Source organism: Hyla sarda, chromosome 8 (assembly GCF_029499605.1).
Source record: "Hyla sarda isolate aHylSar1 chromosome 8, aHylSar1.hap1, whole genome shotgun sequence".
Classification (NCBI taxonomy): domain Eukaryota; kingdom Metazoa; phylum Chordata; class Amphibia; order Anura; family Hylidae; genus Hyla; species Hyla sarda.
Genome location: NC_079196.1, coordinates 207,739,522 through 207,745,521, shown reverse-complemented (window position 1 = coordinate 207,745,521; position 6,000 = coordinate 207,739,522). Strand labels below are relative to the sequence as shown.

At 40.2% G+C, this 6,000-nt stretch overlaps 1 protein-coding gene and 1 long non-coding RNA gene across 6 annotated transcripts in view; one reads left to right on the top strand and one right to left on the bottom strand.

Annotated features, from left to right (window-relative positions):
* LOC130285170 (uncharacterized) overlaps window positions 1–6,000 on the top strand; it is a 161,973-nt gene that overhangs the window by 39,017 nt on the left and 116,956 nt on the right. The gene's annotated exons all lie outside the window — the stretch shown is intronic.
* The window catches only part of CAPN15 (calpain 15), a 75,941-nt gene that overhangs the window by 7,577 nt on the left and 62,364 nt on the right, over window positions 1–6,000 (bottom strand). The window lies entirely within an intron of this gene.

Here is a 6,000-nt window from a genome sequence, read left to right as displayed (position 1 = left end):
GAAACAAATCCCCATAGCAAACCTCTTCTAAACTGGGCGGTTCCCGAGACACGCGTCATCAGAGAGCACTTAGACAGAAAAGAACAACTCAACTTCAGCAGCTCAGAAGTACTGGAAGGATTAATATTTTTTTTAATAGAAGTAATGTACAAATATGTTTAACTTTCTGGAGCCAGTTGATATATTAAAAAAAATGTTTTTTCCTGGATAAGCCCTTTAATATGCAAAATCTGCACTACCTGTGGAAATATGTGGCGCTGTTTTTGGAAAAGAAAGCAGAATTTATCATCATTTTTTTATTTATTTTTTTCAATTTCTCCGGCAGCCACATTAAATTTTTCTATGTTGCATCTGGGAGGGCCCCAGTTTGAAGACCACTGCTTCAGAAGAAGACAATGAAGTTTGTCATTTAGCGACCACAAGCAGAAGTATTGGAAACCAAAAGCAGAGCTTTCCAAACTGTGTCCGCTGCAGTGTGTGGGTGGGTGGGTGATGTAAAAATGAGTAATACCAACTTGCATGCAGTTTTATGGCTTCCCCTTCTGTGGTATTTATGTATGCACACTGTGGTGGAGGGGTCATACATGTACTGTGCATACACTATGGGGGAGATTTATCAAAACCTGTGCAGAGGAAAAGTTGCTGAGTTGATCATACCAACCAATCAGATCGCTTCTTTCATTTTTCACAGGTCTCTTTAAAAATGAAAGAAGCGATCTGATTGGTTATGATCAACTCAGCAATTTTTCCTCTGGACAGGATTTGATGAATCTCCCCCAATGTGTGTTCTTAGGTTAAGCAGTGGAAGCCGTTCAATCACAGCAGGTGGAAGTATGACAAAAGACGACATTACACATACCGTATATACTCGAGTATAAGCCGAGTTTTTCAGCACGATTTTTCGTGCTGAAAACGCCCCCCCCTCGGCTTATACTCGAGTGAACTCTCCGTCTGTAAATCCCTTCATCAGTGGTCTTCAACCTGCGGACCTCCAGATGTTGCAAAACTACAACTCCCAGCAAGCCCGGACAGCCATCGGCTGTCCGGGCATGCTGGGAGTTGTAGTTTTGCAACATCTGGAGGTCCGCAGGTTGAAGACCACTGATGAAGTGATTGACAGGCGGTGATGATGAAGGGGGGGGGATGATGACGAGGGTCTGGATGATGACATGGGGGGGGGGGGTGATGTATTTCCCACCCTAGGCTTATAGTCGAGTCAATAACTTTTCCTGGGTTTTTGGGGTAAAATGAGGGGCCTCGGCTTATATTCGGGTCGGCTTATACTCGAGTATATACGGTATATAAGACTGAATTATTGTGTGTTGTGAAATGATGCATTTCTAAAAAGTGTGTCACCAACATGAAAAAGTTTGAAAAGCTCTGACCTAGAAAAAGCGGATACACAAGACTTGTTAGAAAAGTATTTCTCCACCACAGGTTGGGGAACACTGGTATAAAGTGCGCAATGGCCAGGAATCGGTGATCGGCAGTCATTGGGCGCCATAACCTTATAGATATTTCTACCATATTATAAGTTAAAGGGGTACTCCGGTGAAAACCTTTTTTCCTTTTAAATCAACTGGTGGCAGAAAGTTAAACATATTTGTAAATTACTTCTATTAAAAAATCTTAATCCTTCCTGTACTTATTAGCTGCTGAATACTGCAGAAGAAATTCTTTTATTTTTGGAATGCTCTCTGATGACATCACGACCACAGTTCTCTCTGCTGACGTTATTATAATAATAATAATAATAATAATAACACTTTATTTATTGTTGTCCTTCGTGGGATTTGAACCCAAGTCCCCAGCACTGCAAGGCAGCAGTGCTAACCACTGAGCCACCATGCTGCTCTTAGCATTCATCTGCTATGCATGGTTGCTAAAATGGACAGAGATGTCAGCAGAGAGCACTGTGCTCGTGATGTCATCAGTGTTCCAAAAAGAAAGGAATTTCCTCTGTAGCATTCAGCAGCTAATAAGTACTGGAAGGATTAAGATTTTTTAATAGAAGTAATTTACAAATATGTTTAACTTTCTGCCATCAGTTGATTTAAAAGAAAAAAAAGGTTTTCACCGGAGTACCCCTTTAATACACCCAAAACCCGTGTTTCCCAACCATGTTGCCGAAGGCTGTTCGGACATGCTGGGAGCTGTAGTTCTGCAACAGCTGGAGGCACCCTGGTTGGGAAACACTGCCTTAAACGCTCCTCGAAAGTGTCAGGAATGTTTGGATAGTGTGCCTGACCTGTTACTTCAGCTCTCCGCTGTGTACCATTCGGGTGTGCCCACAACCCATATTTGTCATGGCAGAAGTTTACCTTGGCGACGTCTACATTTCGATATTAACCCCTTCTTCTCCCATACATTCAGGGCCCTAATACCCAGGCAATTTTTTTTTCTTTACATCTTTCTATTACTACATTCCAAGAGCTTTTTTATCCATTGACAAAGCCATATGAGGTCTTGTCTTTAGTGGGACAAGCTGTAGTTTACAATGCTGCGGTTAATAAAGCTAACTAGTAAGATATATGAATTTTTATTTTTTGTTTGAGGGGTAAAAAAAAACAAAAAAAAAACATTTTTTATTTTTTTTTTGTAATTTACACCATTACCAGTAAAACACTTTCCCTTGGATCAGTATGTTTACAGTTCTTTTTCCATTTTACTACTCTGGCACAATAGAAACAGAGAAAAAAAATATATATATATCGTCTCATTCCAGGACCCATAACATTTTTTTTTGTATGATGGAGCTATGCGAGAACTAATTTTTATAGGAAAATATATCGTTTTTACAGGTTTAAGCATTTTTTCTTTTAGTTTTTTTTGGGAGGCAAGTTAACAAAATACAGCAATCCTTTGTTTTGTAATTACCGTGTTCAGGATAAATAATAATAAAATGTAATTGTTCAGGTCATTACGAACTTGGCAATACCAAATATGTGTTTTCTATCTTTATTTTAATTCAACTTTTTACTAGTCCCACTAGTGAACATTGACAGCGATCAGTAGCTGGTACGATGCTGACAAGTAAATGTACCTGACCATACTGCAGCATGGGCGGGAATGCAGACAACCATGCCAGGAAGCAGATGGGTTAAAGGGGTATTCCAGGCAAAAACTTTTTTTATATATGAACTGGCTCGGAAAGTTAAACAGATTTGTAAATTACTTCTATTAAAAAATCTTAATCCTTCCAATAGTTATTAGCTTCTGAAGTTTTCTGTCTAACTGCTCAATGATGATGTCACGTCCCGGGAGCTGTGCATGATGGGAGAATATCCCCATAGGAACTGGACAGCTCCCGGGACGTGAGTCATCAGAAAGCAGTTAGACAGAAAACAGCAATTCAACTTCAGAAGCTAATAACTATTGGAAGGATTAAGATTTTTTAATAGAAGTAATTAACAAATCTGTTTAACTTTCCGGAGCCAGTTGATATATAAAAAAAAGTTTTTGCCTGGAATACCCCTTTAAACAACGCATGATTTGACCACGGCATGTAAGTGGTTAATCTACCAGGAGGAGAGGTTTCTCTTATGATCCGTGGAGAACGGGAGACCTGCACCAATTTATTTAAAATTCACCATAAAAACATGGGGAAAACACTGCGGGCTAGAATAAATACCCTTAACAAGCACTCTGAAAAGGCTCATCAGCAGTCATTAGGAGGTTAAAGGGGCACTCCCCAGAATGTTGTTTTTTTTTTTTTTTTTTTTTTAAATCAACTGGTGCCAGAAAGTAAAAAAACAGATTTATAAATTACTTCTATTTAAAAATCTTAACCCTTCCAGTACTTTTCAGCTACTGTATTTTCCAGACGAAGAAGTTCTTTTCTTTTTGAATTTCCTTTCTGTTTGACCACAGTGGCTTACACCTCTGTCCATTTTAGGAACTGTCCAAAGTAGGAGCAAATCCCCACAGGAAACCTAATCCCGCTCTGGACAGTTCCTGACCATGGACAGAGGCGTCAGCAGAGAGCACTGTGGTCAGACAGAAAGGAAATTCAAAAAGAAAAGAACTTCCCATGGAAAAAATACAGCAGCTGATAAGTACTGGAAGGGTTAAGATTTTTAAATAGAAGTCATTTACAAATATGTTTACATTTCTGGCACCAGGTGATTTAAAAAAATAAATAAATAAAAAAAAAAAAGTTTTCTAGGGGAGTACCCCTTTAACAAGCTGCATTATTAGCAATTTTCTTATAAATCTCTATTTTTTCAGGTGGCTGCAACTACAGGGAAGAGCAGCCATGTCCTGTTCCCTGCGGATGCTCTCCCTGAGCCGTCAGCAGAACAAGACACCTGGGTTCTGTCTATAAATGGCGCAGAAATAACTATTTTGTAATAAACTAGACAAGAAACTCAATGGCTGACAGTGAGTGGTGTGATGGTCTCAGGGGCTGTCTGGATTCAGGAAAAGCAGCTGCAAAGCTTGTCTCTCACTTTACAAGACTCCAAAGACACATCTGTTTATTACACTGAATTGATGTGAACTGTGCAATGCTTCAATTCCCCTGTGGGGGCACTGCAGGGAAATTAAACACTTGCCCCGAGCTGCGGGACACTCTTTAGGCCAGTGTTTCCCAACCAGGGTGTCTCCAGCTGTTGCAAAACTACAACACCCAGCATGCCCAGACAGCCAAAGGCTGTCCGGGCATGCTGGGTGTTGTAGTTTTGCAACAGCTGGAGGCACCCTGGTTGGGAAACAGAGCTTTAGGCTATGTTCACACTTCAAAAATGTCCACACAGAAAATTTCTCTTTCTTCGGGCGCCGACATAACATGCCAGTGCTAAGACCGCATTGGAAGGTGCCATCTCTCAGGCGGTTATGCATTCTGTGTGGGGTCCGCAGAAAGAATGGACAGGTTCTGGCACGGAAATTCTGCCATGTGCACAGCGCAGCAGAATCCCATTGAATACAATGGGACTCTGCTGCTCCGGAATCTCCATGCAGAATTCCGCGCAGAAATTCTGAGGTGTGAACAAGGTGTTTATGATTAGGAAAATGGGATTTTCTCATTAAAGGGGTACTTCGGTGAAAACCTTTTTTCTTTTAAATTAACTGGTTGCAGAAAGTTAAACATATTTGTAAATTACTTCTATTAAAAAATCTTAATCCTTCCAGTACTTATTAGCTGCTGAATACTACAGAGGAAATTCCTTTCTTTTTGGAACACTGATGACATCACGAGCACAGTGCTCTCTGCTGACATCTCAAACCATTTTAGCAACCGTGCATAGCAGATATATGCTAAGGGCAGCATGGTGGCTCAGTGGTTAGCACTGTTGCCTTGCAGTGCTGGGTACTTGGGTTCAAATCCCACTAAGGACCACAATAAATAAATCATTATTGTTATTATAATAACGTCAGCAGAGAGAACTGTGTTCGTGATGTCATCAGAGAGCATTCCAAAAAGAAAATAATTTCCTCTGTAGTATTCAGCAGCTAATAAGTACAGGAAGGATTAAGATTTTTTAATAGAAGTAATTTACAAATATGTTTAACTTTCTGCCACCAGTTGATTTAAAAGAAAAAAGGTTTTCACTGGAGTACTCCTTTAATGGGCTTATCCCAAGATTAAAAGCACAATCCCCTAAACACAAGATACGGAATAACTTGATTAATTGATTGGTGGAGGTCTGACCACTGAGACCCCCAACGATCACGAGAACAGATGTCAATTGTCCCATGAGTGAAAGAAGAGGCAACACACATGCCCGGCCACTGCTTCATTGACTGCCTATGGGACTTCTGATCATTGCCGAGCACTGAGCTCAGCTATGTTGTGAAGTCCTACAGGGAATTAAAGGGGTATTCCAGGAATTCTTTTTTATTTGACTATGCTGCAGGGGCTGTAAAGTTAGTGTAGTTCATAATATAGTGTCTGTACCTGTGTGTGACGTTTTTCTCACAATTCTTATTTGATTTTCACCCCGATGTTTATTTTTACCAGCATACAAAATGACTGTTGTCTCAGATTTTTCCCAGGTCGCA